Source organism: Gymnogyps californianus, unplaced genomic scaffold (assembly GCF_018139145.2).
Source record: "Gymnogyps californianus isolate 813 unplaced genomic scaffold, ASM1813914v2 HiC_scaffold_31, whole genome shotgun sequence".
NCBI lineage: Eukaryota > Metazoa > Chordata > Aves > Accipitriformes > Cathartidae > Gymnogyps > Gymnogyps californianus.
The window spans coordinates 776,545-785,283 of record NW_026114191.1 but is presented as its reverse complement, the minus strand read 5'-3'; the positions used below and the strand labels follow the sequence as shown (position 1 = coordinate 785,283).

The 8,739-nt window shown below is 52.6% G+C and overlaps 1 pseudogene; it reads left to right on the top strand.

Moving 5' to 3' along the window:
- The first annotated feature begins 5,405 nt into the window (after nt 1–5,405).
- Nucleotides 5,406–8,739, top strand: part of LOC127028272 (olfactory receptor 14C36-like) — a 15,924-nt pseudogene continuing 12,590 nt past the window's right edge.

Here is an 8,739-nt window from a genome sequence, read left to right as displayed (position 1 = left end):
AGCACTGGAAGCTTTTTCCCAGGGAGTGTGCCCTGTGTCTTATCCTGGAATGTGATCCAGAGGTGTTTGCATGAAGCCCTGAGTAATCTGGTCTGACCCTGCTTTGAGCAGGAGAGTTGGTCAGAGACACCTCCCGAGCTCCCTTCCAGCCTGAATGATGCTCTCTTTCCTTCCCCTTCATGTTTTCAAATGAGGGAAAGCTCTCAGGTTCTCCCTCACCCAGAAGAATTCACAGCAGGCACAGGGCTGCTTCACAGGTGCCCCCAAACAGCCCTCACCACATCTTTTGCTTCCCTTTTCATTTGCCCAAGGCCAGGTTCTTCTCTTTTACTATCCTTCTACCCTCCAAAAATAACAGCCTCCCCTGTTCATCCTTTCAGAGCAGGTTGCTCAAGAAATGTCAGCATCCATGTACAGAGCCTACAAATGAGCCGGGCATTGAAGCCATCGTTGCAGAAAGAGAGACGAGGCCTTTGACCAGCTCCATGAACCCAGGAATCACTATGCCATGCCTCCTGACATTCCTGGCAACAACTCAGCTTTTTTCTCCAGCCAAGTGTGATTCTTCTTTAGGTGTATGGGCCAATCTCCTGACATATGTGAAGTTTTAGTTTGTGAAGAGAATCAAAACCAACTTTTTGACTAGGTCAGTTTCATTTTACATGCGGAAATGCAGGGCAGATGAAGGGAGCTGAGACCTTCCAGGCTCCCTGCTGCAGAGTTAGGCCTTCAGAGCCTCGAAATGCAGGTAATGCTGGTGTATCTGTATGCCACATGAACATTTTGCCTTTCTTTGTTCCTTTGCACTAACCTGGGATCTGTGCCTTGGCGCCTTTGGCTAAAAATGAAACAACTGCCCTACTCCACCTCCTCCTCCTCCTGATGAAAAGAGGGTGAAAAGAGATGGAGCAGGCACGATTTAGGGACAAATCTGTCCAACAGGTGTAAGCTTTAAATGATAAGAAGGAGGTAGCAGGGAGAGGTAAAACACTGTTCTAAGAACTTCATGCCAGAGGCTAGCTACTGAGAACTTAGAGCAATTTCCTCAATACAGAATGGCGGTTGAGAAGGAAATTAAAGAGCTGTAGTCTTGATGGACATCAAGAAGAAGAAAGAGTTCCCTTACAGCACTGTCCTGGTACTGGTACTAGTGATAGTACCACTAATTGCAAAACATCCTTGAGAACTTGTGCATTTTGCCTTGGCTCCAGAGCTCACCCTGCTCAGACCTTGAAAGGACTACCTCAAACCTCTGCAGCCCAAATCTCTCCCACCTTCTCCCATTCTCACTCTTTTACCCCAGGACACTTCTCCCCATCACTTCAGCACACTGCCCGGTCTCTATTTTTTTAGCTGGGTGAAGTCAGGGTACTCCCTTGCACAGCCTTCCTTAGAAAAGTCTTCTCTACATGCTGATCCCACTTCTATCACCTTCATGCTGTGTCCAGCTCCATCTTCCTTCTGCACAGCTCCACTGGATGGGCACTTTTCCTGTTGCTTTCATGCCCACTCACCTTCACCACCTTTTAGTATTGTATGCAGATCAAATATTCGTCTCAGGGAACACATTTATCCCCACAGCTTCACCCATTTCCATGGCAGGCTGAGATATTTCACCTCTTGGAGCACATGTTGTGCAAAGCTGTCCCACATATGGAACCAACTTCAATTCTGCATATTCATTTGGGTTTAAAAAAAAAACAACATGCAGGGTTAGTTTTTCAGAGAGACACAGATTCAAAGTGGCAAAGCAGCTTAAATTCATAAATGTTGAGAGACAAGTTACAAAGAGAGAGGAAAAAACAGGTGAAGCTGTATCATCTGGACTCTCAAATTCTCTGTCATTGAGGAGAAAGTCCCACAGCCTGTGGGATATTTTCCTTAGTTGGCCCTCTGGGAAGTTTTCTTTGTTGGGCCTCTTGGCTGGAGCCTGCTGCATTTCGCATTTCCAGCAAGGGCAGAAGTTCCAGCTCAGGCATCAAACGTTTGCCCATCCTGCCTGGAGCACCAGGACAGTCGTGTCACACAACAGCCAGTGTCAGAAGGAAGATGGAGGTAGTGTGAATTGAAATGTTATGGGTTCAAATGGAAGCTCAAATCCTGAGCTGGCAGGAAACATTGGATGAACAGACCAGAACAGAACAGAATAGACTATTTCAGTTGGAGGGGACCTACAACGATCATCTAGTCCAACTGCCTGACCACTTCAGGGCTGACCACAAGTTCAAGCATGTTGTTAAGGGCATTGTCCAAATGCCTCTGAAACACTGCCAGGCTTGGGGCATCGACCACCTCTCGAGGAAGCCTCTTCCAGGGTTTGACCACTCTCTCAGGAAAGAAATGCTTCCTCATGTCCAGCCTGAACCTCTCCTGGTGCAACTTTGAACCATTCCTAGGCGTCCTGTCCCTGGATCCCAGGGAGAAGAGATCAGCACCTCCCTCTCCATGTCCCCTCCTCAGGAAGCTGCAGAGAGCAATGAGGTCACCCCTCAGCCTCCTGTTCTGTAGCATCAAGGGGGTGAGGAAAGGTTGGTGGAGAGAAAAACCAGCAGCTTGAGTGTGGAGGCACACGAGTGGAGACCCCAGTGGGATGTGCTTCCTCTTCCTGCCCTGTCCTGCATCTGCCAGAGAGAGAAGGGACAGACCTTGACTGCAGGGCAGGGGTGGCAAGCAGTGGCTTGCACAACGGCACCAAATCTGTCTGCAGTGCTGTCTGGGTGTCTGATAGACACACATTTTGAAGGGGGGCGGCTTTCCCGTAAAGGACCAGTGCTGTCCCTGCCAGCTGCATGTAGCTGTGTGTGAGAGCCTCGGCACCTCACATAACACTACCGGCCTCTCTTTGGCCATTAAATTGAGTAACCGTCCTGAATTCTGTTAGGCAATGTGGGGGTGAAACCAGACAGCTGTCATTATAGTCAGGATAGATGTAGGCAGCAAGCTGATGGAGATCAGAAAGAGAGAGACTTTGCTCTCCCTGTGGTACATGAGTCCATTTGATCAGCTGAATCCCTGTGTAGGCTGCCCAAAAAATAACAAAGAGAGAAAGAGTCTGTTGTCCTAACATGTTGCATCTGCTGTCATCTCAGTTGTCCAAAGAAACCTCCCCATGCTCAGAAATGCAGCTCCACATACCACCCTGTCTCTCAGAGCCGATCCATTAAACGTGGAGTTACCTCCATGGCTCTTGGACCAGCTCTGGCAGCTCAACATCACCAGGTGTTTGCATCTGACCACCTCAGTGCTGGCCTCCATCTCCAGGAATTACCATGGGAGCTGAGACAAGGAGCTCCCATGCAGGTGCCCATTTTGTGCGCAGCCAAAGTGAGGCAAGAGCAATCCCACCTCCTGTGGGTTTGTGGCAGGCATGGGAGGGAGCTAAGGTCCCTTCTAGCCCCAGGACTACAGACCCAGCATGAGGTTGCCTCGATTGACTCAGCTGAATCCCTTCCCTCAGCAGCAGGGACACAAGAGATTACTCCCTGTCCCTGTCGGTGTGTCCTGCCTAATGACGGGACAAGAAAATATCATTCTTAAGCCTCATTATTTTTCTGCGATGTGAAATGCCACTGCTGGGAAGAAGTGTCTCTCCCCAGCTGAGGGAGGGAACATCAGGGATTCCTTCAGCGTGTTTCACAGCAGGTTCCCCTGGAGCTGCAGGGACACCTGGAGGGAGCCCCGAGGGGGCAGAGAAAGTGCTGCCTTGGGCTGGTCCTGTGCTGCTGAGCTGGGCTGGGCTCCTGGGATGGAGGGAGCTCATGGCAAGCGGGCAGCGCTGCCGAGAGACAGCTCTGCCCACGAGCAGCTCCTCTGCAAAGCGCAGCAGGGCTGAGGGCACTGCCTGCAGGCACCGAGGGGAGAGCAGTGAGGCAGAGAGAGGTTAAAGGCAGTGTGGAGTGGGAGGATGCTGAGAGCTCAGTGGAGGAGAAATCTTCACAGCCCTTGACACAGTAAGTGACTGGGTGCAGGGCAATGCAAGTGAGTTCCTGGAGGGATCTCCTAAAGCTGGCAGAGGCCATGGCTGGTGTGGAGGAAGAAGGAGGAGTTCCAGAGCAGGGCTTCCCTGCTGCACCATCAGAGGGAGAGGGCATGACAGCTTGCTTCTCTCGGGGAGAGCTGCAGATTGTGAAGGTGGGTGTGCAGGCAGGGGTGCCCAGGGCTGTCCTTCCGAGCAGGGTCCCTGCACCCCAGGGGGCTGTGTGCTGGGGCAGGGACTCTGCGCCTGCCAGGGTCAGCACTCAGCCTGCCCGGGGAGCTCCCCACAGCGCTGTGGGGAGAAGCTGTGGGTGGAAGGGGTGACTCCCAACAAGAGGCCAAGAAGGTGTTGCATGGGTCAGGGCTGCTCACAGCTCCAGATCACCCCCACGACATTGGCAGAGAGTCCTTTGGAAGAAGGACATCAAGGCAGCATTTTCCTGAAAGGGAAGCCGTTTGTGCATTGACTTTTCTGCTGTTGGGGGATGCCATCAGTGGGGGATGGGAATTTCTTTCTGTGTTCTGGAGAAGGCACGGAGACCCCTGTTCTCATTAGCACTTACCTGAGCTGCTCTTTTGCCTCTGCACACACAGAGATGTCCCTGGGCAGTGCCTCTGCCAGGAGGGGTCTGCAGGGCAGAGCTGAGCACAGAGCGGGTGGGATGGGGTCTGTGAGCACTGAGAGGGAGGAGACCTGGGGACAGAGAAACAGCTCCCTGCAGGGACAGCTCCAGGCAGCAGAGACATGGGCAGGCAGGGAAGGCAGCTGCTGCCAGAAAGACTGTGGGAGGGGGGATTCGCACAATTCCCTGCCATCCCCTGCAGTGCCTTCCCCAGAGCAAGCCCCTGATCTCCTCTCCCACCCAGCACAGCCTCATCCCCAAGGCCACAGGTCCAGGGCATGACTCAACTCCTTGGCAGCTGCACCTCCACTCTAGGAGAAATGCCTGTGTCCTACAACCGATCTACAACACACAGGCTAGAAACGAGTGCCCTACATTGTCGCTGTCTGGGAGGTGGACAGCACAGTTGGGTAAGGAGAAGGCTTCTCTGCATGCCCATCTTCCTTCCTCTCCTTGCTTCATTTTTTCAGACCACAGAGGTATTCTTCCTTGTTTCCCCACCTGTCAGTCGTAGTCTTGCTCCTGGTGTTAGGGTGAGGGTGCGGGTTAGCTTCTTTCCGACTCCGACTCTGAGGGTCCTACCCCAGAGGGTTGCTCCTGGCAACTAGGTGCCCAAGCTGTATTTGAAAGTGTGAGGCAGCATGTCATTCAGTTGCTAGGGTTGGGGAATGAGCCGGCTCATTTCTCATTCAGCTCAGGGTGGGGGATTTCTGTGAGAAATGGCATGGGCTTTTCTTCAGATAAATCATTTCTAACGTGTCACTGTCTTCTCCTCCGTACACAGTGCCACAAGCCCAGGAAAAGAAAATGCCCAACAGCTCTTTCACGGAGTTCCTCCTCCTGGCATTCGCAGACACACGGGAGCTGCAGCTCTTGCACTTCTGGCTCTTGCTGGGCATCTACCTGGCTGCCCTCCTGGGCAATGGCCTCATCATCACCGCCATAGCCTGCGACCACCACCTCCACACTCCCATGTACTTCTTCCTCCTCAACCTCTCCCTCCTCGACCTGGGCTCCATCTCCACCACTCTCCCCAAAGCCATGGCCAATTCCCTGTGGGACACCAGGGCCATCTCCTACACAGGATGTGCTGCCCAAGTCTTTCTGTTTCTCTTTTTCATTTCAGCAGAGTTTTTCTCCTCACCGTCATGGCCTATGACCGCTACGTTGCCATCTGCCAACCCCTGCACTACGGGACCCTCCTGGGCAGCAGAGCTTGTGTCCACATGGCAGCAGCTGCCTGGAGCAGTGGTTTCTCTATGCTGTGTTGCACACTGCCAATACATTTTCCCTACCTCTCTGCCAAGGCAATGTCCTGCACCAGTTCTTCTGTGAAATCCCCCACATCCTCAAGCTCGCCTGCTCAAATGCCTACCTCAAGGAAATTTGCCTTCTTGTGGTTAGTGCTTGTTTAGCATTTGGGTGTTTTGTTTTCATTGTGCTGTCCTATGTGCAGATCTTCAGGGCCGTGCTGAGGATCCCCTCTGAGCAGGGACGGCACAAAGCCTTTTCCACGTGCCTCCCTCACCTGGCTGTGGTCTCCCTGTTTGTCAGCACTGCCATCTTTGCCCACCTGAAGCCCCCCTCCATCTCCTCCCCATGGCTGGATCTGGTGGTGACTGTCTGTATTCGGTGGTGCCTCCAGCAGTGAACCCCCTCATCTACAGCATGAGGAACCAGGAGCTCAAGGATGCTCTGAAGAAACTCTTTGAACACAGACTATTTCTTTGTCTTAAGGAATCCATCATTTTACGTGACTCCCAAGGTATCTCAAGAAAAGTCAGGACTATCTTTTGGTCTTTTCTTTATTTTATATTTGGTTTTTATGCCTGTGATAATATTAATTGCAAATAAATAGTAGTATGCCTCCCAATTCTTGACATTCAACATGTTTTTTTCTGAGGAAGTATCCTAATGTACCTAAGGAAGCAGTCTCCTTGCATAAATAAAGAAGCCAGCAGAAAATCCTTGGTTTGAGCTCCCATCCCTTCAAATCTTCTCTGGATGTGGGGCGACCAGCCCCAGCATGCAGAAGGAGTTAAGTCACCAAAAGTCTGTGGCCCTCAGAGCCTCCCCTTGCTGCCTTGTCGGGCATTCCCTCTCTCCTGCCTTGAGTCACGTGCTGCTTCTCTGGAGCCATGGCCATGGACCACATCAGGACGTGGTCTTTTCAGTGCTGGTCTCTCCTCACACTGTCCTGCTGTGACCTTAGGTTTATGTAAGCCCAAAGGTCTCCTTCAACTTGAGACAGTCCTGTTGTCTCTACGGTGGCATCCCTGTGGCTGCAGGCAGGAGCAGGCCACGTGAACCACTGTGTCAGAGCTGGCCTCCCTGCTAGCACCACCGTCACCAAAAGGGCTCCTCAGGGCAGGGCCAGAAGGCCGGATGCCTCTTCCAAAGTTGTGTCAGGACTATACCCAAGGAGCTACTCCCTCAAAAGGACTTCTGCTCTTCTGAGGTTCTCGATAGCTTCAGGGAGACAATCTCAGAGTCCAGGGGATCTGTTAGGGACTGAGGGCTGGACCAAGACTTCCCTTCTTGGTGGCATGTGTCCAAGCAGACAGCACTGGTCTTTGATTTATCTCCCTGGTGGTGTCCCACCTGCAGGGGGCTGATGGCAGATGCCATCCTGGAGAGGAATCGGGAGCAGCCAGGAGAGCTCAGGGATCTCCAGGCACAGCGTGTAAGCCTGGGGGGGCAGTGAGTGGTGCCTCATACAATAAGTGACAGTCCAAGGAGGAGTGTCCCAGAGGCAAAGGTGAACCTGAGGAGACCATGGGCTAACAAGGGCCCTGCAATGCCAGGAAAGTGTTGCTGTGAAAGGCTGAAATCAAAGACTCAATAGTCTAGGGACTATTAAGTAGGTATTCTTTATTGCAGCGCTGGACACACAGGGGATATCTCCTCCGATTGTGGGTGTGTCCGTCAGGTTAATTGCATAGTTTATATACAAGCTTATGTACATTTATCATATTCATCAGATTTTCTCGGGAGACTCATTATCATATGCAGATGTCTCTTGCGCATGTCTGTTTATGTCTCCAGGTGGTCGTCAGGGGTCACTGGATGAAGGATATACTCTTCCTCACTGTGTCCACTGGCTGACCTCTGGTTTTGTGCATACTCAGTTGTGAGATCATGTCTATCATGTCCTTCAAGGGTAGTCTGTTTTTGGTTGAGGCGCTTGTTTTAAAATTTCTTTATCGTTATGGTTTCGCGCAACTGTTTTCTCTAAGGTCGAACTGTCCTAGTGACATTCTTTAGGAGACTCTTATCTTAGAGCCTTCCTGACTTCCCCAAAACAGTAAAAATACAATTTGGTCCAGCCACAACAAGTCTAGTAAGTGGAAAATTCCACATTTACAGGCATCAAAAGGCTGTGAGGAGCCAGAAGGCAAAGGGACGTGAGACTGGAGAGTGGTCCAAGCCCATGGCCTGCATCTAGTGCAGGCCTCCCTTGCCTTTTGTGCCATTGCAGACTTCCCCTTGCTCCTGCCCAGCCCCATCTTTGGCTATTGAGCCATCAAGGGAAGCTGGAAAAGGGGCTCAGCAGCAGTGATCCCCATCCAGCTGGCTTGCTCGTACCCTGACCAGCATGGCCAGTGCAGGCTCACCCGTGGCCACCTAGAGAGCACACCACAGCCCCCCTCGCTCTGCAGAGTTGCACCGCCAGCCTTGGGGCCCTGCAGGGAGCATGGAGGGAAGCAGGAACAGGCCGCCAGGCCAGCACAGACACGCTATGTGGGGAAAGGCTCTCTGGAGACAGGGATGACTCTGGAGAAGAGCAAGGCAGCATATCTGTGCCTGCAGGGAGGAATCCATGAGAAAGAGAAACCTCTTTCTGCAGGCACTGCTCAGGGCAGGCTGCTCTGTCCCCTGGCCAGGACTCTTGTGCTGGCCTGCGGAGAGGGGCTGAGATGGAGGGGGCAGTCAGTGTGTGATGGGGATCTCCTGGACCCAGGACCAGGAGTCCTGCAGTTTCACTGACCTCCATTTCCTCATGCCACGGTGAGCCTCCAGCCGTGGGGCTGATGGGGAGGCTGAGAGGCCTCCCTGCCCCCCAGGAGCTGCTGTGCCCTTCAGAGGGGCTGGGGCTGTGGGGGGAGTGCCCAGAGCTCTGCAGCACCCTGCAGCAGGTACT